This window comes from Microtus ochrogaster, linkage group LG5 (genome assembly GCF_000317375.1).
Source record: "Microtus ochrogaster isolate Prairie Vole_2 linkage group LG5, MicOch1.0, whole genome shotgun sequence".
Lineage (NCBI taxonomy): Eukaryota > Metazoa > Chordata > Mammalia > Rodentia > Cricetidae > Microtus > Microtus ochrogaster.
In genome coordinates, this window is record NC_022031.1 from 1,382,712 (window position 1) to 1,410,519 (window position 27,808).

General features: G+C 44.5%; 1 protein-coding gene across 3 annotated transcripts in view; it reads right to left on the bottom strand.

The window, feature by feature from the left end:
* Positions 1-27,808, bottom strand: part of Pag1 (phosphoprotein membrane anchor with glycosphingolipid microdomains 1) — a 159,254-nt gene that overhangs the window by 40,893 nt on the left and 90,553 nt on the right. For 2 of the 3 annotated variants that reach the window (XR_003378244.1, XM_005361806.2), the window contains exon 3: positions 16,283-16,376. The exons of the other annotated variant lie outside the window; for it this stretch is intronic. The gene's annotated coding sequence lies outside the window, so the exon portion shown is untranslated. The remainder of the gene's footprint in view (positions 1-16,282; positions 16,377-27,808) is intronic. 3 annotated transcript variants of the gene reach the window in all.

The window sequence follows — 27,808 nt, forward strand, 5'->3', positions numbered from 1 at the left end:
TAATTAGTTGGAAAGTATGGGGCTAGGTTTGAAGACAGAGTCCATTTGGACTATTTCCTGAAAAGATGGTAGAGTAAGAGGCATGTAATTAAATGTTACAGAACTATTAGAACACAAAGGATTTCCTCATGTTGACTCTGTTTAAGGCTGATTCCACACTTCATGCACCTATGTGCAGCGTTTGCACGGGTGTACACACTGGAGCTGAGGACGTCTGCTCTACAGCTCTCTGCATTATTCCATTAAGTCAGGGTCTAACACTGAGCCTGAAGCAAGGCCAGCAAACCTCAGTAATCTTCCTGCATCTTCTCCTCGCAGTGCTGGGTTCCTGGCACCCGTGGCCATGCATGGGTGGACAGAAAATCTATTAGTTTTACTTATTTTGGACTGTTCAGTACATTTAAATTTATCAATTAATATTTACTTATTAAATATGTTTTAAATGGTTTTTATTGAGCTATATATTTGCCTGCAAATTTCAAGATATCAATTTTTTTCCTGTTGTGTAGTACTCCATTGTGTAAATGTACCACATTTTCCTTATCCAGTCTTCGGTAGAGGGGCATTTAAGTTGGTTCCAGGTTCTGGCTATGACAAACCATGCTGCTATGAACATAGTCAGCACATGTCCTTGTGGTACGATTGAGCATTCCATGCATGGCTTTTTATGTGGGCGTTGAGATCCAAACTCAGGTCTTTGTGCTTGCGCAGAAAGTGCTCTACCCACGGAGCCATCTTTCTGGCCCCTACTTCCTACTTTTTGTGGCAGATTATAAGGAGAAGCTGACAATCACAGCATCACCCAGAAAACCAGTATTCAACAGTACTCAAGGGGGACACAGATGGAAATGAGATCTTGATCCAGTCAAGTGTCCTGAACCACTCACTCACACACACTCACTCACTCACTCACTCACTCACTCACTCACTCACTCACTCACTCACACACTCACACACACTCACTCACTCACACACTCACACTCACACATTCACTCCCTCACACACTCACACACTCACACACACACTCCTTCACACACTCACACACACACTCACACATTCACTCCCTCACACACTCACTCACTCACTCACACACTCACACACACATACACTCACACATTCACTCCCTCACACACTCATACACTCACACACACACACACACTCACACACACTCACACATTCACTCCCTCACACACTCACTCACACACTCACTCACACACTCACACACACACTCACACATTCACTCCCTCACACACTCACACACACACTCCTTCACACACTCACACACATACACTCACTCACTCCCTCACACACACACTCACAATTCATTCCTGTACTCTCACACTCATGCACCCACGCACACTCACTCACTCACTCACTCACTCACACATACACTCACACACACACTCACACACTCACACACACATACACACACTCACATACTCACACACACTCACACAGACACTCACACACACACACACACTCACACACACACTCACACACACACTCACTCACACACTCACACTCACAATTCACTCCTGCACTCTCACACTCACGCACCCACGCTCACTCACTCACTCACTCACTCACTCACTCACTCACTCACTCACTCACTCACTCTTTTCCTCCTACACTCACTCACCCACCCAGTCACTCATGTATACACACTCACTCACAAATACCAAGAGCCAGCCAGCTCTGCGCTCCTCTCCACTAGCTTAAGACAGTGAGCTGACCTTGCTTTGAGGATTACGTCAACACTATCAAACATTTCTATAGCTTTTCCTTTTTGAGTAATTCAACATTTGAAAGTTAATTAATTTTTGTTTTAAAACTATCATAAGTATTTATAAAAGGGATCAATATGACAGAGAGATGAAGTGGCAGAGACTTATACCCAGGGGACAGCACTATCCCTCTTCTGTGACAATTTCTAACGTCTATACTTCCTGCTCACTATGCTTTTGGATTAGAAAACATGGGTTTCTACCAAGCGAAGCTCTGGTCAATAAGCCATGAGGTCACAGACTGGACAGCACGAACCCCAGCTCCCAGGAGGCAACACCAGCAAATAAGTAGCCCTCTTCCCTGCTGCTGTTAAATGTCAGAACTCATTATATATATTCTCTCTTCTTGACACTAAAAACATGGTATGGAGGAGGATGAGAGAAGAAAAAAGAAAATATGGAGATTTGACTTTGATGGTTGTGGAGTAACAGACTTGGAGGAGGAGATAGTATTATCTACCCTAGTATTATACACTACCCTTACTAGATGCTGGGTGCCACTCTGGGCATGGTACATGTCTGGAATTCTAGCACATAGGTGTTGGATGAAGGAGGATCGTGAATTTATGGCCAGCTGTGGCAACCCAGTATATCTGAGTATATACTATGTAAATCTAGACTATATGAGGCCTGTCTCAGGTGGGAAGGAGGGAGAAGGAAGTAGCAGAAGAGGGAGAGGAGGAGGAGATCTCTAAAGGTGACAGTAGAATAGGAGTGAATTACTTGATACGAGTGTGGAAATGGTAGCTCTGTGTGTGCGTATGTGTGTGTATGCACACACGTGTGTAGGTGCACCTATCCCTGTGTGTGTGTGTGTGTGTGTGTGTGTGTATGCACACAGGTGTGTAGGTGCACCTATCCCTGCAAAGGCCAGAAGACAAGCATGAGCATTTCTATTTTACCAGCTACCTGGAACTTAGGGAATGGAAGCCTCACTAAACTCAAGGATGGCTTTCATTCGTACAGCTTCAAACAGACTTCAACGTTTGCACTTAATGCAAAATGTTAATATTGAAAACTTTATTCTATTCACAGATCCTGGAGATCTAGTTCCAGATACTTGCTTCTAAAAAAATTACTTACAATACTTGTAGTAATTTAACATATTTGTAGGGGTTACCAGGGTAAAGTTCTCTTATCTTGGGCTCATCATTCTATATGCCACTTCTAGTTTTGTAAACACATGTCAAAAATATGGATTTCCCCTTAAAGATGTATAAATAGACTCACCCAGTTTAGAATCTGAAGCCCAGATGGCCTACCAGTATCAACAGAAGCTCTTTCCTTGCCAACATGAATTTTACAAACCAGAAATCACTGTCAGGCTTGTAGAGCAGACAAAGCAGTACTGTGTCAGGTGCTCCATTACGTGGTCCATAAAACATTATTTTAAAAACAAACACTAGATGTTCAGAATGAACTCTGTCACCAAGGCACAGAAGCCTTCCAGACGACTGACCCGTGTGCCTCTGAGCTCCACTGGAAAGGGCAGCAGAGGCAGAAGAGATGAGTGGGCTTTAAAAGCAGACGCTAACCCCTCAGCACACGCCTGTGCTGGGTAGCTTTGTGCATCTGACTCCAAGTCCCTTTTCTTCCTGATACCCTGAGTTTCTAGGATTCAATATCTATGTAGTTACTGACACTCTATGGACCACCGATGTAATAGAAGAGCCTAGGCGATTGTTGGTGCAGAAGGAGCGGAGCTGGGACCTACAGCTTCGGACGCCCTCTGTGTCTGGAGAGGTGCGTGTGGAATCTCTCAATCACGCTGCTCCAAGGACTTTGTAAAATCACAAGAGGAACAAGATGCTCAGTGTTTGACAGCGATGCCGACAAGAGAAGACGCAGGCCCTCCAGGCAGCCTTGGCATTTCTGGAAATGGTGGTTTGGGTGAACCAGGCTAGAGTTAGTGGCAGAGAGCCCACTACATGACATCTGTTTTAGGGGTTTAAAATTCTCATCATTATAAAAGGCAGACTTCTTAATGAATCTGCTGTAAATTCTACAGTATGCATTCGCATTCATGTGTTGTGTGCAGAGGGGTGTGTATGCACACACGTGTGTATGCGCACCTCTCCCCACAAAGGCCAGAAGACAATGGTAGTTCTTCTCTAGTTCTCTGCCTCATTCTCTTGAGGCAGGGTGTCTCACTGACCTTGGAGCTTGCTGTTTTGGCTGTGCAGAAGGCCAGCAAACCCCAGTGAGCTGTCTCCAACCCACCCTCCAGCACTGAGGTCACAGGTACACATGTAGCTATCCCAGACTTTATCTGCTGCTGGAGAATCCAGACTCTGGTCCTCACCCCTGTACAGAAAACACTACCCATGGAGACACATTCTGGTCCTCTATGCGTTTCTTAATAGCCTTTGATGTTTTATTCATTTCAAAACAGGCAGATTTTTTTCCACCCCATCACTAATTAGGTATTCTAGCTGCCAGACAAACAGTTTCGCTCAATGAGAGGCATAGGATTTGTGTGCAATTTATGGATCAATCTGGAACATGCAGGCCTTAAGAGGTTTGATGAAAATACTTACAATAGTGGAAGAAATCAATAAAGGTTTATTAAGGTCCCAGGTTTTGAAATGGGTTCTTACCCATTATGAAAGACCTTTGATAGTTTGGGAGATGAAATATCACATTTTATTGTTTCTGGTTCTTTCCCTGTGTTGACTGCCACCAAGATCCCGCTGGCCCCATCAAATGACAGCCCCTGACCCTGAACTGAGTTGCACAGGCTCTCAGAGCAACCTTCCTTATCTATTATCCTGCTAGGTGGAGAAGGCTACAGGACACTTGACTTTCCTGAGTACGCCTTAATGAGGCCTCAGCTGACACTTTTTAAAAAGAAAGCAGAGCTCACTGACTCTGCACTGACAGCAGGGGACCTGCACAGGACCAAACTAGGCCCACTGAGTGTGGGGACAGCCGTGAGGCTTGGGCAGTCTGTGGCTCCACTGGCAGTGGGGCCAGGATTTATTCCTAGAGCTTGAACTGGCGTCTAGGAGCGCGCATTCTCTTTGGAGGGATACCTTGCTCAGCCTAGATGGGGTGGGGGCTTGGTCTTGCCTCAAAGTGAAGGGTCAGTCTTTGTTGACTCCCCATGGGAAGCCTGACCCTTTCTGAAAAGTGGATGGGGCTGGGGTGAGGTAGGGGAAGGGTGGAGCAGAAGGAGGGGAGGGAGTGCAAATGGGCATAGCTATGTAAAATGAGAAAAAACTGTATTAAAAAAATTCTTAAAAAAAAGAAAAAAAGAATTTGGAAAATGATCTGATTTTTAATACATCTAAGAAAAAGCTAACAGTTTCCAGATATTGAACAATTTGCCAGGTGCTTTGGCACTTGGAGCCTCATGTATAAGAAAAAAGAAACTATTTAACTCGTCCTTCATGGGTTTGTGAGGTAGGTGGGAGAGCTCACAGATGGCCCCAAGTCCTGTATCCTCTCTGTTTGTAATGCGACTTTGTATGTAGCTCTTTCCAGTGAAAAGCAGCTGTTTCTCTACTCTGGCTAGTGTTTTGATTCCCTTCTACCTATGCAAAGAGGCAGGAGCAACAGCATGTCCATTCTGAGCCTTCCAGCAAGCTGGGCATGCTTCAGTGCCCAGAATGAGTGTGCATAGACTTGGGCCTAGTTGCCCGGGTTTCTCAAATCCAGTAAACCTCTGGACTCAGAGAGACATAGCTAGCTGCAGAAGGATGCTGGGCTTGTGTAAAACCCAAGGGGTCAGAGATGCCCAGGAAAGATAGCACAAACAGAAAGGGCCTAGAACCAGGAGTTAAAGAAGTGGCTGTCTGCGAACTGTCAAGTTGTGGGGTGGTTGTTACACAGCAAAAGCTAACAGATGCACTGCTGACCTCTGCACTGAACACGGGCACTGCTGCTTGTCCATTTCCCAGCAGCTGGCACACGATGAAGTCTATCATCAGGTTATCACATCTGACATAGGGCACAGGCTTTCAGGTCGCATCAGGTTCAGACTTGGGAGCCCGTATGTAGTGTCCTCTGCGTCAGGTTAGACTTCCTGTGTTGGAGGAACGCACAATTCCTGTGTCTAAAGAAACTGCAACTTGGTGGTCTTGTTCTTGCTATTCTTAGTACCTGAAATGAATTTTCTGCTTTTGAAATCTGCTCAGATGTAACCACTTCTTGGGACTCTCTCATAATATTTGAGGAGAGAATTTCTTTTTCTATCCTTTTTCCTATCCTCTGGATGATAGTTAAAACAGCACGCTGCCCACTGCTTGCTGTCCTGGCCTTTCACAGTGAGCCGGCTGGGTCCAGTGCCTTTCATCAGGAGATGCGACTGTGCTTGTCCATCCCCTGAACGCAGACTGACTGCTTGACCTGCTTTGGCCAAGGGACACAGCACAAATATCAACGTCCCAGTTCTGGGAAGTCTGAGACATCTTTTCAAAGACATCATTCTCAAAAGAAAACCTCCAACAAGCCTTCCATGTCCTGCTGAGGGATTCAGAGAGTGGAGCTCTGTCAGCTAGTGTGTCTCAGTGAAGCCCAAGTATGGGAGGACATAGCAGCTAGAAGGAGCTAAGCCAGACTGACAAGAGTATAGACAGACACACGCATACACACACACATACATACATACACACACACACACACACACACACACACACACACACACACACACACACACCAGCTGACTGTTCCATGGGATAAAAAGCCAGAAAAATGGTCACCCTAAGCTTGTGCTGAGACAACAGACAAGGGTTTTTACTTTTTCTAGTTTACTTCAGGTATAAGAGATCATTTGTGTTTTTGTTTTAAGCCTTACATTTGATTGCGTTTGGAATTCTTTTATTAACAAAATGAACAGATGATGTAATGACAAACTAGTCAGTAAGATTTGTTTCCTAACAAACCAGAACTCTGGATTTCTCTCCATAAAGGAGGCTCTGGAGATTGAGCTTGAGGTCTCATGCTGGAAGCCGAGAACTGTGGCTTTTTAGAGTAAGAGCATCGTGGGCTCTGACATTAGCAGGTGCTGCTTACTGTCAGTTGCTAGTGACCCTATGCCAGAAGGAAGGTGGTGAGCAGAACAAGGCAAAGCCGGCATCACACAAGAGCCATGGCTCCAAAGTCAGGACCACGTCTCCCGCGTCTAGTGTCTACTGAATGGAGCGTAGGGTAAGCCACCAGCTGCTGTTTGTTGGAATGCTGGCAAGTGTCTTTCTCTTTGAAACTATGTTCCTCCTGGGTTCCCCAGCTCAAGTGACTTTCTCTTTGAAACTATGTTCTTCCTGGGTTCCCCAGCTCAAGCCACACAGTCACACAGCAGGCGTTCTGCGATGGGGCTACCTTGGAGGGGTCTTGCTTTATCAACTCCGGCTGCACATTAGAAACACCTGAGAGCTTTAAAGAAAAGCCCGTGGAGACTGGGTTAATCAATTCTGGGGTACAGCTTGCATGTGGGGACACTAAAAACCTGTGGGTGACCTGAGCAGTCAGCCTTGCATGGCTTCCCTTCCCTCACCGCCACTACGGGATTTAACATCTCAGGTAATTATAACAAAACCTCTTTAATATGCCTGTAATCAAAACTCGGCACTACTGGATAACAACTGAAAGATAATTTCCTATACTAGATAATGACAGGCTCTGGAGGAATTAAGAAATAATTACTAGATAAGGAATGCCCCTATGATTAACTCTAAGCATAATGTGAACCCAAAATGTCCTAAAAGCCCCCAACATAAATGGACATTCAAGATTTTATTGACCTAACTTAAAAAACAAATAATACTGCAGACTGCATTAAAAAACCACATCAACACTAATTATCATTTAAGTGCATAGTCTAAAAGCACATTAATCTAAACTCTTTCTCTGAAAATATCATCACTGTGTGAATAAAGTCATCTTTTCACAACTGAAGCTACCATGTGGTATTTTAGAGTGATTTTAATTTCAGGTTCAGATTCAACATGGGGTTGTCAAAGAAAGTGGTTTCATCTTCCTGGTGTGTGAGTGACTCTCACATGTCACTAGTGTCACTTTCAAAATCATAACTGTTTTTGGATAAGAGTTCAAAAGTGCCAAAATTACAAAAAATCTTGTTATAGAGTATACAATATATACAGATCACTTTAATGTCAACATTTCATCCTTAATAAATTCTGTGGCTGCATTTACAAATGCACTTCGGAGATAATATTCTGAATGATAGGACAAACATTCCCAGACCTGACTCCACAGACAGGAAATAAGGTCAAGAGACAGACCAGCGGTGCTCCACCCCGGTGTCTGGGAATCATGCCTGGATGTCTGTGTCTGTGTCTGCGTCCTCTCTCCGGCATCGTGAGAGTATTCCACTGCACAAAATCGGGCTGCAGGACTAGAGCTGGTCCCAGCCTTTGCTGAATGCCTGTTTTGCCAACTTCTGAATGGTTATGTTCAGTGGAGGATTTTAGTGAGGGCAGAAATAATCACTTTCTACACTGGTTCTTCTTACAAAGTGGGCTGAAGACGAGTATAGCAATTTACTATGTCAGCTTTAAAAAGTATCTGTTCTACTTTTTCTAGCCCATCACTAGCTTCTTCTATTAGCATGCTATAATCTATAAACTAACATTGGCACACTGTTATCATTTAATCCATATCTCTTAGAATTTATCTAATGTTTTTGAAGACAAGAGTCTCATTCTGTTGGCCTTGGACTGGAAGCAATCTTCCTGTTTCCATCTTTCAAGTGCTGGGACACAAGGGCTCTCGTGATTGTGTTTTTGTCCCAGGACCCTTCCCAGGATGGTGACAGATGGGCAGGAGGGAGAAAAGGGGAAGGAATGGGCGGTGCCTTTGCTCCCTGGGTGTGACAGGGAGGGACGAATGGGCACGAGTATTTTTCCCCTGGGGCACAAAGGCTGCAGTCCTACAGATTACTCTCTCCTGTTCTCTTCTATGAAGGAAAAGAGCACATGTTAATGAAGTAATCCCAAGTCTTAATTATGAGACATACACCGTGGGCAGGAGAAAGGTTAAGTCAAAAAGAATGTGACATTTGGAAGAACCCGACACGTGGTCTCTGATTGTTAACACAGATCATCAAAACCTAAAAAGCAAGGGATAGGACAGAGTGGAGGAAGTAGCAGGCATTTCACAGGCAACCACGATACTACTGTATCATTTGCCATCTCTGGCTTGAGGAAGTTATGTTCTTAAAGCCCACAGTGATTCAGCGATCATTTCCCAAACAAGATCGATTCATCTGACTCTGACGTGAGTTGTCAGGTCACAACAGAGAATGCTAAAGCGTTGGTGTCCTGTATAGAGATGCCAATCATTCTACTCTGAGTGACGCTGTGCTGTAAATGGGAAATCCAAAGGCTAAAAACATCCTCCAGGTTGCCGAGCATAGCACTTTAACATCTCTTCTCCCTGGTACTAATGAATTGTTCTTTCAAAGTTTGAAAACAACAACTAGTTATTATTACAGGAAATGCTGTATTTACTTCAGTTGGTGCAATGTAAAAGACACTTCACCAAATGGGCTTGTCTGTTGCTGTCCTGCCCAATGAGTACTTCTTTAGATACTAACTTGGTTCCACAGTGCTGTGACGGCAGGTGGGTGGGCTTTAAATTAACAAGAAGAGTCACCTAACCTTCTAGGACGACAGGGAGTTAAATAACTCTGAACTTCGTTAGTGGTGTTTGAATGAGATAGAGGTAAGTTTTATCTACTATGATGGAAGGGATGAATAAAGACAGAATTTCAAAACTGATAAGCCTGCCAAATAGGGAGATCCTTTATGCCCAAAGGCACAAAGGAAGGAAAACTAAGATATTTTAATGGAATGTAGAAGTTTTTGGGAAATCTTTTCATGATAAAAAGAACAATCAATGGAGAAGTGTCACTGGTTTCTGATTGGCATTTCAGAAACAGCATGGGTCTCTCTGTCAATGTAGAGAACATAAACAGTGTAGGGATTTGCAAAGACATTTAAGGTCATTATTCATCTGAAGAGGTGACTCCTTGGACAGAAAACTCCAGGAGACTTGGCATGGATGGGGTAGTGGTGTTGTAAGCACTGCTTCTGACATTTCCTTTAATAAAATGACGATCCCAGTGGACTTTAGGATTTCCTCTGCAACTGATTAGGCCTCATATCCAATTACAAGTTTTAAGAGACTACCTGCTTTTAATCAGTCATCCAGTATACAGATATAGTAATAAAGTAACTGTATCGATGGATCATAAGAGTGGCAACATTTGAGTTGGGGCTATGGCCTCACCCATGTGAGACCCTGAGTTCAGTCCCGGATGGTGCAGAAACAAACACACATACAAACAAACAAACAAACATAACCTGTGATTTGGGGCTGGAGATATGGCTCAGGAGTTAAGAGCACTGGCTGTTCTTTTAGAGGACCAAGGTTCAATTCTCAGCACCAAGTTGGGGGTAAGAACCACCTGTAACTCCAGTTCCAGGCATCTGGTACCCTCCTTTAGCCTCCCTGAACACCAGGCACACATGTGGTGTAGACATACATGCAGGCTAATATACAGAAAAGTAAATAAATCTTAAATCTATTTTGTAATGGAATGTATACTTGACAAATTAAAATACCTTTTAAAAAAGATTTACTCTATGAGCACGTGTGCTTTGCCTGTATGTATGTCTGTGCACTGCATGCATGTGTGGTGTCTGGAGAAGTCAGGAGAGGCTTTGGACCCCCTGGAACTAGAGTTAAAGATGACTGTGAGCAGCCATGAGGGGCTGGAAACTGTACCTGGATCCTTTGCCAGAGCAACAAGTGCTCCTAACCACTGAGTCATCTCTCCAGCCCCAACAAACAGCTTTGAAATGTTAATTATGCTACATATTCTTGGTTTAAGAACTAAGAATGTAATTTTCAAGCTACATTTAATATCTCATGATACTAAAATAGATAAAAGTTGTTTAAATAACTATCATTATGGTATCTTGAATTCGGACAAAATATTGAATTTACAAAATTTTTCTGTGGTTAATAACAAAATAAAATAACCTGGCAAAAAACTTTTGGCACACACACATACATATCCAATTAATTTTCTTTGACAAGCTTACAAATAATATATAAAATGAAATCTGGTTCCTCTCACTCCCACCCTTTCCTAGGTCTCTCCATCCATGTCAACCCTCTTTATAATCGTCTTTTTCACATTCATGCTTTTGTGAAGTTTCTTTTTTGAGACAGGGTTTCTCTGCATAGCCCTGGCTGTCCTGGACTCTGCAGAGCAGGCTGGCCTCGAACTCAGGGATCTGCCTGCCTCTGCCTCCCAAGTGTTGTGATTAAAGGTGTGCACCACCATTACTGGATCACATTTTGTGTTTTATCTGCCATCTGTTGAGTTTAATCAGGGCTGTCTGTGTGCCCATGGGTTCACCAGTCAGCAGGGTGGGTTGTGGGCTTGTGCGCCCTCCCTATATGTGCATCCCTCCTGATCTATGACTGAATGATGATAAGCTTGGGCTTAAGCAAGGTGCAGTGCAAGCAGTTATGAATGCTGTGGTGGCCACTGATTTAGCTATGCATGTACCTGAAATTTGTACGTAATGTGTTATTACTCTCTCTCTTCCCAAAGTCCCGAGAACTATGTACAATTTTCTGAGCACATAACTGCAGAAGGTAATGTGGCAAGAGCGATGTCTCCTAATGTTCACTGTCAACAACTGTCTATTATACATAGACAGAAACCACTTTTAACTGATATTGAAAACTACAGAAAATGGAGAGGAGAATTCTGAGTATTTACACAAACCCTAAGGAAAAAGTGTGTTTGCTCACATTCCAAAACACCTTTCTCAAACATTATTATTTTCTTAAACATCTTGGTCATCATTTCATTAATCAGTTCTTTAAAGACAGCACTTGGACTTGATCCATGTTAGCACCATCGTTAGCATTATGAAACGTGTACACCCTGGACATGCTGAATCCCAGGGATTGCTGTGGCGCAGCTGCTAGGAAGAACTCGCTGCTCTAGTCTAGGCCCAGGCACATCGTAAGAAATTACAGAGTGAAGGGAAAGCAGATGGGGTCCTGAGAACATGGGAAAAAAATGGGAGTCGTGAAAGCAAGGGCCAGGTGAAAGGCAGGCTAGCATGCTTTGCCATTGACAGCATTTCCTAGAACTGGCCTAGGGACCTGGGGCTTTCTGTCACACAGCTCGCCAGGCTTTAGAGAATCCCTCAGACAGTCAAGATTCACACATCATAAACACAAGCATGGCTGCATGGAGCTCAGGCATGAGGACAATGCACGACAGCCTCCTGTGGCTCACACCTGCTGAGGTCCCATATCTTGCAGCAGAGCCAAAATTGCTACCTAAAGGACTTTGGAAAAATTTTGGTCTCAAAACTGGGACAGTTGTTTCTTCTGGAAATGTTTAATTGTTTGGGTTTAGAACATCATTAATCATGAAGCAAAGGACACAGCTCCCTTTCAAACTGTTTAAAATAAAATAAAATAAAACCTGTTTCTATCAGAGCCACCGCCCAGGATCTTGCACACTGCATCTCTATTTCGTCACCCCTTCTCCCTTTTCCCTGTACCTCAGTTCACTTCTGCCATGCTTTCCTCTCCATGTGCTGTGTACCGTGTGCTCTGGAATAGGTTGTATAATCAACAGTCCCCAGGTAATAAAGATAAAAAGGGCTTAGAAATAATCTAGTTCTATGTGGCATATTTCACAGACGAGAAACCCCAGGTGTCAGTGGCTATTGTTTCAAAGTCTGACTGCAAGGCAGGGATCCTAAAAGGAGTTTATGACTTTTAGTTACCATATGATGGCCTCCGGTTCATGAGACTCTTTCCTCAATCCTGTTCTTTAGGATGGTACTCTCCGAGAGATGCCGAGAAATACCTCCCTCCACCGGAGGGAAACTCTCCAGGCCACACCTCACTTTAGAGAGTCACAAGAAAGTTCTGAGGAAGTCTTATAACAAGTGAATCAACTTAATCATCTCTAACTTTGTCTCTCTTTTCTTCGGGGCCATGGCTGGAAGCTGCACCTATGAAGACTCCTTGGAACGCACCTTGGGAGGTTCTGGGTTAGGATGAGATTCCAGGAATCAGGTGGAGGACAGAGATGACACATGTTTATCTCCTGACACATCAGCCTCAGCTGAGGGTGTACTCAAAGGTGGGATGTCATGCTGCCCCAAGGAGCTTCATCTCCCAGCAGTGGAGAGGGTAAAGGACCCGTGGAGGGCCGGGAAGGACATGGCTGGCATTTTGTTTTTAATGCCTACTATCTTCTGCCCACTTTAGACAGGAGAAGGTTGTAGATTACTTTCCGACAGAGGTGAACACAATCAGACAAAGGTTGTCTCCAAGTGTGTGTGACCGTTGCCTATAGATCTAAAGGAAGTGAAGCTTGGCAAGCTCTGGTGTGGTCCCGAGGGCACCTGGTGTGGTCCCGGGGGCCCTGTGGTGGTAGGACACCTGGCACCCTAAGCCTAGATACTACAGCTGTTGCTGGGTGGCATGGCTGACTCTGTTCTTGTCACCCAAGTTCTTACATTCTCTGAACTTATGTTTCATCTTCAGGAAAATGGTTATCCCAACAATCACAATATGGCAGCTGTGTAGGCCGCAGTTTAAGACCTCAGTACTTGCCCCATCCCTTTCCAGGAGCCGCTATGTGTCTGTTAAACAAAAAAGCACCGCTCAGATTGGCTGTATCTTCCCTTCATACACATTTCTTCTCACAGTGGACAGAGATGATGTACACCAGTGGTCACACAAGACCCTCAGTGTTCTCCCTTCAGGACAACCGTAGCTAACCAGTTAGTACTGGTTCCTCCAAGGATCTAGCTGCCTGTGAGCCCCTAATCCTGTCCCTCTTGAAGAACTGTGCTCACAGGTATAAGAAGCCCAGACTACGGTGTTACTGGGGGGTCCAGACTCAAGAGAAACAAGTGAGTTTCTCCTGGAAGCCATGGGCGCCAAAGTCATGATGTCTCCAGGTAGGCTGCAGACAGCCTTCCATCTAAGCAACCCCTCCACAGACCGGACACAGGCAGAAGTGGCTGACCCAGATCTCTAGGTGGCTAGCACAGTGGCATACTTTACCCAGTTGTTAGAAATAACAAAGACATTAAAAGCAGCTAAACTGAAATGCTTCATCTGGAAACAAGGAAGGGAGGGAGGAAGGTTGCTGAAAGTCTCAGTCATTTTTATTGATTTCTTGTTATTCGCTCCCAAACTCTGTCTTATCTTTGCCCTCCTCTACTCTCGCTTCAGTTTATTTATCACCATTAGTATTTATTATTGTGGGTTGTGAGTCTCAGGAGTGAGCAGAGGTCCTCAGCCACATGAGGCACATATGCTGCTACTGAGCTTCAGCTCCTGCCCTCTTTCTATGTTATAATCACAAAAACGTTTTAAAAATAATTAAAAATATATGATGTAGAAAAAAGAAACACGGCTGGAGAAATGGCTCAGTGGTTTAAGAGCATTGCCTGCTCTTCCAAAGGTCCTGAGTTCAATTCCCAGCAACCACATGGTGGCTCACAACCATCTGTAATGAGGTCTGGTGCCCTCTTCTAACCTACAGATATACACACAGACAGAATATTGTATATATAATAAATAAATAAATAAATATTTATAAAAAAAAGAAAAAAGAAACACAATGATATTTAAAAAGATTATCAACAAATACTTCCAAGTTTAAAAACAAACAAATAATTTGCATTACTCATGTCACCAGGGTCAAGTAAAAGATGGCCTTAGCTGTGTAGGATGAATCAAAGGTGACCTCAAAGGCCCTGGAAGGGTGGCAACGACCTCAGGACCTGACACTATCAACTGCACACTTAGAAATCTCAGGATCTATGAAATGCAGCAGCTGGGAAATACTCAAGGGGTTGTTCTCCTATATAAGGCAAGGCTGGGGAACAAGCACAGTCAGTGCGAGCTTGAGGTCAAGCTCCAAACTTGGGCCCGGCCTCAGCTCGAGTCTCCGTTTCTGCCCTGGCAGCATCCAGTCCAGACTGCAGAGACTTTGACCATTTCCTTCTTCAGCTGGTGCCTTCAAGGTCTGGAGCACCGTGGGTGGCACCCTCTCTGCGGCCCTCACCACGCACCTCTTACTCACAGCCCACCGTTAACTGTGCCTTTTCTCTTATTTAGGGGGACATAATGGTTTCGGTGAGTTTCAGGCTAACGTCACTGGCAACACTGTGAACACTCATGCACAGGAGCACCTGGAGCACCTCTAAGGCTGTCTGGCACACGCAGGGAGGACGGAGAGTCTTGGAGCTGCAGCCTGAGATGGCACCCTGCTCTCTGAGGGCCTGTCTCTGTAACACACGCATAATGCAGCGTGAAGAAAGGAGCCAAGGAAAACATTCCCCAAATTATAACTTGCATCTTGGTAATGAGAAGCTATTAAAATATATTTTAAAAAATCCCCAAGCTGATGTGTTTCTTAGGATTCTGGGCTTTCCCACTGCTCTGCCATTTCCCCATTCTGTATGCACAGCAGAGGTTCCTGCCAAGACTATTACAGTGAGCAAACAATGTCTTCTCTGTCAGAGAGAGAATAGTATCACAAAGCCCTCCTCTAATGTACAGCCGGCTCTCCCACAAGCCAGGAGGAGAACCGCCAGGGGGAGGGGAGGACAGAACCATGTATTATCTTCTAATCAGAGAAGGTTGACAAGTAGATTTCCATTGCGGCTGTATATTGTTTCATCCCTCTGGATATGAGCACACAGATACTTTTGTCAGGAAAAAGGTGGAAATGCTTCATCTTAAAAAAAACCTCAGGGCTTAGTGAAAATGACCTTTCGCTACAAACTGCAGAGCAGCAGAGGAACTGCAGAGGATTAAGACGCTAGGAGCTGGGTCACAAGTGTCCTGTAAGGCTTGGTGCCTGCTAAGCTCGTGATTCAGAGAGGAATAGCCCACAGCTATTTCCTGGATATGTAAGACAAGGCTAGCTCACTCCCCACAGGTCCCGAGGACTGTCTGTCTCCCCCTCAATGGCTTCTCTTTAGAACACAGGCATTAAGCATGTGACCTTTCAAAATGAGACGTTTAGAAAGCTTTTTGCATGAAATCTGTGCATTTTCAGAAAAGAACAGAGTTTTTAAAACTTTTCTTATTTGTGTCTTAGTCTGCCCCCCCCCATGTGACGTGTATGGAACACATGTTATCTGACCTTTATGGAGGACCCCTTGACTCTTTCACCAGGAAGGAATGAAAGTTATTTCCAGTCTAAACACAGTCTTGCCAGCCCCCCTTTTCCCACACACTTGCTGACCAGCCCCGTGGTCTCCCAGGGGGAGATGGGGTTCTCCTGGTGACACATTTAGTGAGGCTGCAGGAAGCTGCGACAGCCTTCCTTTCTTCTCCCCCCCCCCCCCTTCACTCACACAGTCCCAGTCTGCACCAGACTAGACAATCAAAGCTCTGTGCGGCCGGTCCCACGGCCATCTGAAAATGCTAACCCTGTGCTCCCTTCTTCCTACAATGGCAACATTTACCTTGGAGAAATAGTTGTCCAAAAAAGTATTTCTGCGTTCTAATAATGTGCTCCGTTCAAACGTCGTTATGGGAGATTCCCTCTCCTTCCTTGGCCTGTAACCACAAAGAAAGAAAGAATGTTGGGGGCAGGGGAGGCATATGGATAGGCTGTGAAAGACACTTGCCAGCTTACTGTAAAATCCTGGCCTGTTTTCCAGACATCGGGCTTTGCATTCCTCTCTGCAGAGGCTGCAGGTTTAACTTCTAAACGAGCAAAAGCAACCACCACAGTGAATATGTACTACTTTTCCCCTCTGAAATAACAGTCACATTATTATTGATCCAATATAAATCAATCTACTTTTTAAAAAATTTGTCTTCCCAGTTTGTGACATAGAAATCTGTATGTTACTGTAGTACAATTAAGATCAAGTAACTGTTACTGACATTGGAGGTAAAACACAGTATTTATCTGAAAAGAACATTCAGAGTTTTTGGCAAGGTAAACCATGACTCAACTCTGACATTTTCTGATGGAAAGGAAGCTGTGGTGGTGAGGGGCATGCATCAACACCAAGGGCTTGTGGGTCTGATCCCTTATCATCCCCTCAGCGCCCCACTACGGAAATGAGAAGGATTCTCAGAAATGGAGGCAGCTCCGGAAGACTCCCTCGACCGTCCCCATTCATTGGCTCCCACATCCTGTTGTTGGTCTGCCCAGCCCTTCTCCCACCTCCCTCTCCTCTCTGCTTCACTTCCCATCCTTTAACACGTCTCTTCTGCACTGAATACCTAGTTTTATCTTTTAAAACATTTATGTGTTTGTGTGTGCATCTGGATGTCATGTGTGTGGGTGCCAGTGAAGGCCAGAAGAAGTGTTGGAGCCCCTTGAGCTGGAGTTACAGGAAGTTCTGAGGAACCCAACCTGGCTCTTCTGGAAGAGCAACAAGCACTCTTAATTGATGAGCTGACACCATGATGGGGGCGGGGCGAGGAGGGAGAGGAGAGGACTGGACAGTGAAGGAATGAGCTCATTCTAACGAGGCTGTCCCGGCTGCTGTCTAAGTCCTACGACTCCTTTATGCTAGCAGACTGAGGTACAAATTCTGCTTTGTTTTTCACATTCAGTTGTAGGACATCAGCCACCTAGATTTGTATTAACTGCTGCTCTTTTGAATATATCGTAATTTCTGAGTGTTGCTTTCTTTGGTGCAGAATTGGCACTTTATTTATATTATATGAAGGTGCAACTATTCTTTCTCTGCCAGCTGTCAAGGGAAGAAAGTCTTACTTTTGTTTGCCAATGTGTTCAGCTATATTATTATTTTCTTATTTCTAAACTAAATCTAAAAAGATCAGAATGAGAGGCACAATCCTGGGCTGTCTTCCTCTAATTCAAATCCACGTCTCTCTCTGTCAATCACACAAAGTGGGAGGGACAAGGCTGCACTGAGTGAAGTGTTCCTGGGCTCAGTGAATTCCCGCCATATTGTTTTACTCTTTCATCAGCTTTCAAGTAAACCTCCTCCAGGCTCCTGCCAGGCACATGTATGTTGATGCATTCTAATCCCCTCTTGGCTTCTCTATGTCAATACCCAAGCTCAGAAAACTTTTTTGAACAAGTCAGAAAGATGAGCAAGATTAATTATCCAAGTCCAATGGCTTCAGGTCAGGGTTGTTTTTGTTTTCAAATGTGAATTCTGACACTGCATATTAGATATATAATTTCAGGGCGGAGATGCAGTTTGTGAGTTTGTGTGTCACGCTCAAAGGTCTAGGCTGAATCCCTGGGTCACAAACACACACTTTCTAGTACCAGACATGGATGAAGAGCTTGACTTAACTGAACCATCTAGAGTGCTGCATAATTTTGCATTATCAAAATAGGTAGAGCATGAGTTAGAAATATCCCAGGAAAACAAGGTGATGGAGATAGTGGTGCTACCACCATCTAACAAGGCAGGCAGACATACAGATTCAGTGGATAACACTTACCACCTACGAAAGCAAACCCATATATTTACATTCCTTTATTTACACGGTCAATTGCCTGCTAACGGAAGTGCCAAGACTATTCAGCAGAGAAAGAGCAATTCTTTAGCAAACAGTGCTGGGACAGGTAGCAGCCGCAGACAAAATCAGGAACTGGAATCCTGAACTCACACAATGTTAAAGTTAGGTTGAAATGATAAATGTAAGAGGTAAACACACACACACACACACACACACACACACACACACACACACACACACACAACTACTAAGAAAGAAAACAGGTAAATCTCCTTGAGATCAGATCTGGCCAAGGCAGCTCCTGATAATGATGCCAAGAGCACAGTCAGTAAATAGAAAATAGAAAAGGTGTGAGACTTAGAAAACTATGCATAATAAAGATGACATCCCAAAGAAGAGAAACAGGTACAAGTCAGTTGATAAAGGAATTGTAGCAAGAATATATATACATATACATACATATATACATACATACATACATACATACATACATCCTCTTAAAACGCAGTAAGACATCCAAATCCCAACTGAGCAAAGGGTCCGAGTAGGCATTTCTCCAGAGGAAGTTATAAAAGGACCAACAAATTCACAGACTGTCAATGTCATCACCAAAGAAATGCAACCGGCAGTGAGATGCTGCCTCCTTGGCTCCAGCTCAAAGAGTCGTGTGCTGGCAGGATGTGGAGAAATTCGAACCTGCAGACCCTCTGCAAGAAGTGCAAGATGATCACCCACTTTCCAAACAATCTGGAGTTCTCTGAAAGTGTTAGCCATGAACTATCACCCCATCCAATAGTTCTACTCCTAAGCACATACGGAAGAAACAAAACCAGAAATCCACACAAAAGCAAGGCATTCAGAGGTCCATAGCCATATGATTCATAATGGCCATATTAGTCATATATAGCACGAAATGTCACACTGACATAGGATCAACATGGATGTATTGTGAACACATGACATGGTAAGGGAAAGAAGCCAGTGACCCTGAATATTATGGAATATCATTGGTAAGAAATGTCCAAAAATGGCCAAATAAATAAAGCTGAATTCATAGAAAAAGAGTGACTGCTTAGAGTTGGGGAAGATGGGAGGTAGACATTGGTAAAAATGTTCTACAAATGATGCTCTATACTAAAACCCATTAAGCTGCATCGTTTAAATGGATGCTTGTATGATATATAGATTATAGCTCAGTAAACCTCTCACTAAAAAGAAAGAATATTCCTAAAGGTGTAGACATTATACTGTCTCCCAGATCCCTCTCAAAGAACTGCGGCAAACTTGTGCTGAAGCAGGGCACCTCGCTCCATGGCAGAGCACCACGTGTGAGCTTCCTGAGGAGAATCCTCGTGGACTCTGTGGTCCTTGGGCTCCTTCATGTGTGTGGCTATCGCTGGCTGAAACCGATCCTACACTTTCAGCTTAGCAGTGCCTTCTGTCTTGTGGGATTTTAGGACCCCCAATCCAGCTACCTCTCATCTTTCTGCTCCTCTGCCCGCATCCCCCGAGCCAGCGAGCTGTGAAGATCAGCGCATTCTTTCCACACCTGTTCTACCGACAGTTTCCCATGACTGGTACAGGCTCTGAACATTGGCAGTGGCACTCCTACGAAGGCCCAAACATGGAGTTTGTGATGTGCCTAAAAACTCCCCTGCCAAAAGCCACTTGGAGCAATGGCATAGTGAGTTTGGGGACCCACACCTGTGCATTTGATAAAAGACCCGGTCTGGCAGCGAAAGTCATCCCAGTGGGCCAGACCATTACAATATCATCTCAGCATGGGAAATTACAGCTAAACAAACAGATTCCACCGATACTGAACACGCGTCCATGGTGGATGAGAACAGTGAATGTGGTTAGTGGTGCACTCCTCCAGAGGGGCGCATTTAAACAGCCTAAATACTTCATGCTTTAGCCACAACCAGTTCAGCTTCGGGGAAGGCACGATAACGTGTGTGGGGAAAGGTGGTGGGGAAACTGGGAAGGCAGGAAGAGATTTCCAGGGCAAACACCGCCGTTCCAGTTTCTGTTTGTGTGTTTGGGTTCTCCTCGAGCAGTTCAAAGGCAGCTCTCCACTGGATGTGGCTGGTCAGGAGTGGTACAGAACCTGGATTTGTGCAGCCTTGCGTATCATTCTTTATACAGAAAACCAGAGATCACAGCAGTTTCTTATCAGCTACATTATCCTGCTGCATACAGCATCTTAGCAAAATCAAAACGTGAACTTCCTTCCAGTCTGCTGGGGCTAAGCGCTATCTCTCCTTCCTGAGCCTTCTGCAACTGGCCTGGGGAGAGGCTGCCTACACAGTTTCCATGGCAGTTCTGGGTCAGCACTGGGGTGCAGAGTTCCAGGCCAGGGCCTTCACAGTTTAAAGCAGCTATGGAGTTTCACCAGATGCAGCCTGCTGTTGACTAAGACAGGATAAGGATAAAACTCCAAGAACCTCTCTCCAGGAAGATAGCAATTTATTGTCAGCTCCCCTGGGATATGCCTACTAAATCAGCTATTAATCCAGTTAATTATACACACCCCCAATTTGTCAAAGTGATGAGTATCTGCAATTTGATAGATTTTTGGTAAAGAAAAATCCATAAACGAATGCATACCACTTCCCTTTAGTTCACTGGCATTCTGTGATTTAACAAGTGAACAATAAATTAGAGCTCTCCCTCTGTTTCAGACAGAACAGACATTTCTGCCCATTAAATTTCAATATCCAGTCCTTCGCAGCAATCATGTTCTCAGCGATCGTGTGCGGCGACAGAATAATGCTTAGTGGCTCAGCAGCACAGCGGCTGCTGCTGACAAAGAGACAGGCTGCCAACGGCTGTGCCATGTGGAGAAGCCAATGCCCTGCTCCTGGCTGCTGGCATCCGCCCTTGCTAAGCCTTTTCTGCTCTCCGGCTATCTCCTCCCAGCTCTCCCGCTGTCCCTCTTCCCTCCTCCAGCCCCGCTGGCCAGAAGCTCAGCCTGGCCGTTACTGCGTTAACAGGTGCGGGCTTCACGGCGTCATCAGACGTTCCTGCTTCATTGTTCCCGCTCTCAAACAGCTGAAATCCTGATGTATGCGGCCCATTAAGAGAAGGGGGGCTCATGTTTTATTTTCCTTGTTGCAAATGGGAAAAAAGGAAGAGGGAAGAAAGGTGAGCAGACAGAGGACTGCAGAGGCCACCATGAGCAAAGACAAGACGGCTTAGGAACGTCAGGGTGGTTTGTAAAATCATCAAAAAGATTATAAAGATGACACTGGGAAAACAGTTTCTTCTGGAAATCCTCTCAAAGGTTTAGTTTAATGAAATAATATTCTCTCCAAAAATAAAATGCTTTCTTGAATTTTAGAGAGTTGATGATAAGAATCCTTGAATACACATTTTTACACAATCTCCAGTCTCCAGACCTTGAGAAGACAGGTAGCTCTCTAATGCCAATGTCTACTCATAAACATTGGCCTTTTATAAGCAAAAGCTTTCTATTTATAAACCTGTTACTTGGAAAAAAGTAAAATGACACATTGATACAAACCTTATCTGTAAGCATGTATCACAAGGGCGGCTTGGCGACAATTCCTTGCAGTTTTAATACTAGGACAGGCATAAAAAAAGTGACAGAGTACATGCCAGACACCATCCTCCTGGCTGCTGAGGGCAGACTGGGCTATAATGTGAAACCGTGAGCAGGTCGGGTAGCTCTACAGCCTACTTCTCAGTGTCTGAACAGAAAGCAAGAGGCACAGTCACCAGCACGAGAACACAGTTTCAGAAATTACAGGCAAGCCGGGCGGTGGTGGCGCACGCCTTTAATCCCAGCACTTGGGAGGCAGAGGCAGGCGGATCTCTGTGAGTTCAAAACCAGCCTGGTCTACAGAGCTAGTTCCAGGACAGGCTCCAAAACCACAGAGAAACCCTGTCTCGAAAAAAAAAAAAAACCCAGAAATAACAGGCTGCTTTGGAGAACAGAAAGTACAGAAATTGTTCCTGCTCATGACTAGTTTATAAGTTGGTAGCAAAAGAAATATTTAAGAATATTCTTAAGGTAAGTTTGGTGGCACATGTTAGCATTTGGACGCTGAGGCAGGAGGATGGAGAGTTCAAGTCCAGCCTGGGTTACATAATACTGCCTGACCCCTCATCCTAATTTTAAGGAATACTTGTCTAGACAATGCAAATACACACGGAGTAGAAACAAAAGCCACGGGAAAGTCACTTTTCATTCACTTTCTTCATGTGTCAATTTTACTACCTTCTTTATGAACATAAAATCCGTTATTCCCCATCCCACCCACTCCCTATGTCACAGAAGCATCTTTTTGCACTGAGGATTTGCTGCCACTTATAAGCTTCTAGCTTTGGTGTGGCTTTGTCTCATAGTGATGGGCATCTTCCCGAGGGGTATCTAGAATGAATGTCTATTACAGCCCCAGGTCAACCCTCAGATGTGTCCTGATAAGAAATGACTTCTCTAATTTCTGTTTTCTGTTGTCACACTCAAGGGTTAGTCTCTAGATGACATAGAGGAAGTAGAGTTGCGTGAGTGTGTATGGGGGAGACAGGTATAGAGAAGCGGTCTAAGCGCAGGATCTAGGGCAGGAAATCAGGGCAGGTGTATCTTTGAGACTCTTACTTCATGAGCATCTATATGCGAAACACCAGGCCAAGCCATCCGGGGATCGCAGGGGGCAGGCTGGCTGTTCCAGTGGGGCCACGGAACTAGTTATGCTGGATGCATCTAGGCAGGGATCCCTGTGTGTGCGGTTATGCTGGTAGGCGTCCACACTGTCAAAGTCTGGTCTGTAAAGTGCCCGAGTTCCAGAAGGTTGTGTGAATAGGAGGTGGGGCTGGCTGACATTTAGTAGATGGACCATAAAGTAACTATATTCTTTGTCCCCATATATGCACACATAGACCAGGTATCTATCACCATCCTTATAAATCTATATCACACACACAAATTGGTAAAAGGATAAATTGAGTTTCTCAGGCAAAATAAACAAAAGTTCGATTTCCAGTAAATACGGCTTACTGAACCAGAATAGGTTCTCAGAACCTCAAGCAGCAATCTGATCAGATACTAATTACACAGAAATTAGGCTCAGGAAAGGCTCCAAAACAGCCCAGAGTCAACTGGTCATACATAGCTTAGCTAGTTACCTGTTTACTGATCAGTGAACTGGTTACAACACTTTTTATAAACACCCTAAGTTCAGTTATTCTCATAAGATTCCAAAGTCCTGGTCTCTTGGGCCCACAGCAGGCATCTGTCCAAACTCAAGACTTTTTAGAACGTATTATGTGACAACTCTCTCTCTCTCTGTCTCTCTCTGTGTGTGTCTCTCTCCAACCTTCTGTATATGTGGATTCAACCACTGTTGAATGAAAACAAAACATCAAATATTCAAAAATGCATCATTACTGAACAGATTTCTTCCTTGCTATTATTCTCTAAACAATGCAGTATAACAACCACTCACAGAGCATTCATGGTTTGCTGGGTGTGATATTCAAAGACGATTTAAAGGGTCCTGGAGGATGTGCAAAGTTTTATGCAAATACCACGCCATTTTATATAAGAAATACGCACCTGCAGATCTGGGTATTTGTGAGTGTGTGTGTACTAAACAACCCACTCAGAAGCAAGGGAGAGCTGTACACACACACACACACACACACACACACACACACACACACACGACCACTTCAATCACATCCTTTCCACGCTGCTTGCAGACGTCATACCAGACTGCCACTGGAAACATGTACACAACAGACGGCTTGCTCTATGAGATGTCACCACATGCGGAACGTCCCAGCCGTTCTCTGATGGGAAACAATTACATGATGACCTAAGTTGAATTTGGCAATTCTGAGACATTCAGTAAGATGTCATGTTTAGTATCTCAGAGGAAGACAAGGAATTCATCTGAAGGTAAATAATACATGAACCGACGTGTGCTCAAACACCCTAATAGAGCCACACAGTAAACAGCAAGAGCTCAGTGCACATGGGCTGTGTTATGATGAGTAAGTCATGGTGCATTGAGAAAAATTGAATTAGAAGCTATGCCTCTGCAGGGTGACATACACTGCTGAACTGTGTATGTCCAAGTCTATACACTTATCTGCTACCTTTCTGAGACCATTAAGGGGTTCAACTGTCTAGGGAAATACACACACACACGCACACCTCTAGATTCAGAGTCATGTACTCACATTAGGAGAACATAATCCAAACACCAAGGTTTTGTTGCCTTAAATCAAGGTGCTACAGAGAGAGAGAGAGAGAGAGAGAGAGAGAGAGAGAGAGAGAGAGAGAGAGACGCTAGAGAGAGTTGCTTGAAGCCACTGCAGCAGCGTGCCTTGCTGACACCTAAATCTTAGCCCCAGCATAGAGAGCTGACATAAGCTATTGCTGTCATCCAAGCCACACGCTTGGTGCCACTTTGTTATAGCGGTCTTGGGAAACCAGCAGAATCAGTGCATGGAAAACCAGTCACGCCTCCTACCATCTCAGCATACCTTTAAGGTAGAGAGGAGGGTGGGCAGGTGATGCTTAGGCCATTGCAGCTCTCACATCAAGGCTGACACAGCCACTCACTGCTGCTGTTTCCTAATTATAGAAATTCAAAGGAACATAGAAGTAACAGGCAGGTTCACATCCCTCATTACACCATTTCAAAGATGGAAGGTGCATTTTAAAGCATCATTTTTAGGACGAGCTTGCAGGACTAATTATGAAAACAACATGCTACAGAATGAAAGAGAAAGTTCCTTAATTGTAATTGTGAGATAGTTATGAAAGGACCACACAAGACTTTGGGCTGGCTGGGATTCTTTGTGAATTGCTTTTACTCTACTGGAACGTGCTATATGAAGACTGCCACGTTTGTTCATTTGGGGCTTCACCTGGGCCGTGCACATGCTAGACTGATTCCGTTGAGTTTGTGCTCTGTCTCATCTCAGAAAAGTCATACAGTGTTCATGATGCAGAGAGCCCGGGTTTCTGACATTTCCTTCATCTTTGGTGTGATTGGGTGTTTGTGTTCTACTCTTCAGGATGTGTGCCCATTTCAGAGCAGGCTGAAGACAGTTTTAGAGCTGAGCGCAAACTCCACCATAGCTCAGCTCTGAATGGTAGCCACAAGGAAACCAAGGCTCAGCTAGGATCACAGAGTTCTTTAGGACCATAGCCAGGACCAAAATCCCAATGACCACGGTCATGACCTTCAGCTCTGCTGGTGATAAAGACTTGTTCAGCAGTCAAATGAAACCCATCACCCAAAGGTTGCTGCAATACTACATCCAGACTAGCTGGGCCCAAATGCCCACTTGCTGGGGGCATGACTCTGAAAAGCCCTAGCTTCAGTAAGACAGCACTAATGGCGCATGGCTGTGTTACTGCATTTTTCAAAGAGTCTTTATTTTGCTTAACACCTAAAATATATTTTTTCTAAGACATCTGTAGAAGAAATGACCATCACATATACACCTATCTTTATTTCCTAGTTGTTTGTGACATTTTAAATGACAGAGGAAATCTATGTGCCAGTTCCAGGACAGCTAGAGCTGTTACACAGAGATACCTTGTCTTGAAAAACCAAAATAAAATATATAAATAATAAAATAAAATAAAGTAAAAAAAGAAGCTGGGTATGGCATGGGGTTTCTTCCTCTAGAAAAGAAACACGGCTCTGAAATACCTGACTGCAGTCTCATGGATTCCAGAACTATCTATGGGGAGAATTAGTAAAACAATTATCAGCTATTTATTTGTATGTGTGCGGTGTGTTTGAGTCCATGTGTTCCTGAATGTCAGTGTGTGAACATGTGTATGAACACGAAAGGCTGATGTTAACTGTCTTTCTCCTTTCCTGTGTCTTTCCAGTGTAATTTTTGAGACAAGTTCTCGTCACCAAAGCTGGAGTTCACAGAAAGGCTAGCCCAGCCAGCCAGTGAGTTCTGGGAATCTGTCTGTCCTCAGTGCTGGGGTTATGGTGTTGCCATTCAGCTCTTTACTCGGATGCTGCGGGTCCCAACTCAGGCCCTCATGTTTTACCTAGCCAGCCATCTCTCCAGCCTTCCACAACTATTTCTTATGAAGAAATAGAGACGATATTTCTAGATCAGGTACCAACATTTTTAGGTTAAGCATCAGGAAATATCTTGAAATCTGGCTAGAAAAAAAAACTTGATTTCTGTGGAACTTTCTGTATTGTTTACGACAGTATCCACTGATTTAGCATCATGAACAAGAGTTACTTTATCATTATCAAAATGAAATATTAGTTTATAAGATATAATTTGTGGCCTACTCAAAGGACATTATTTATCCAGCTTGTTATGCAAATGACCAGTCCGTTTCATCAATAATAACATAGGTGAGAATACTTGCTAATTTTGTGAGTCTTTGAATTTGAGAGAGCGGGAAAATTTTGGGAGGCTAACATGAAAGGCAGCAGTGTGGCAGCCAGGCTGTTTGGCCAAGGGCAGGCAGGTATCAAGATGGCAGTGAAAGACAGCAAAGTGCTCTCTCTCAAGGGTGCATCCCCGGGAGCTGACTTTCTCCAGGTCGGGCCCGCCTTCGAAGTTCCACTACCTCCTGATAATGCCGTCAAGTTGCGAATCCATGAATCGATTGAGTATATAATCAATTGAAGCCAGACAGCCTCATGATCCAATCCCTTCCCCGCAGTCCTCTTCTGAACACTGCTGCTTTGAGAGCTCGGCCTGCACATGAGCCTCTGGGGAGCAGCTCACTTCATGTCTGAATCATTTCCAAGCACAGGAGTGTTCTGTTCAGCAACCGTCAAGCACTGGGCTTCTAAGAGCTCGTGCTGGCAGCACTGCTGTCACTTGTGCTTCAGGTTTCCTGGGGCTCACACTTTTGATAACTAAATAAGCAGGGCATGAAGATTTTCACAAGATGATTTTGGCAAAATGTCGCTTTCCTCCCACTTGGAGACGCTTATCTGATCCGGAGTCCTTTTCTTCTGTACCTTCCTTTTAACTTTGGATTCTCAGGCTGGAAGATTCTTATCAAGCATGGCGAAATATGTGTATTGAAAGGAAGAGTGATGATGGACAGGCAGAAGGAAAGGCCAAGAGAACAGCTACAGAGAGGGAAGGCGACATGAGAGGGGTGGGGACACTGTTACATTGTGGGAATCCTGCTGCCACAAACCAAGACGTATCTGAGGCTATCGGCAGCTGGAAGGAGAACTCTCTAGAGTCACAGGGCAGCACGCTCTGAGGCGCCTCAACTGTGGAACTATGGAAGGTAAGCATTACTCTGCACTGCCCTGTGTGGTTCCTTGCCATAGCAGTCCTAGGAGAAAGCTGTGGTGGAGGACACTGGCATTTTGGTACCTCACACAGGACTCTCTGGATGCTGACTCAGTTCAGAGGCTTCTCCTCAGCACCCTCCTTCCCACCATCCTTCACTGTCATCTGCTCACACCCCCAAGGTCCTCTGTCTTCACGTGTTTGAGCGCTCTACAGTGTGCTATATCATCACATGTTTGAGCACTCTACAGTGT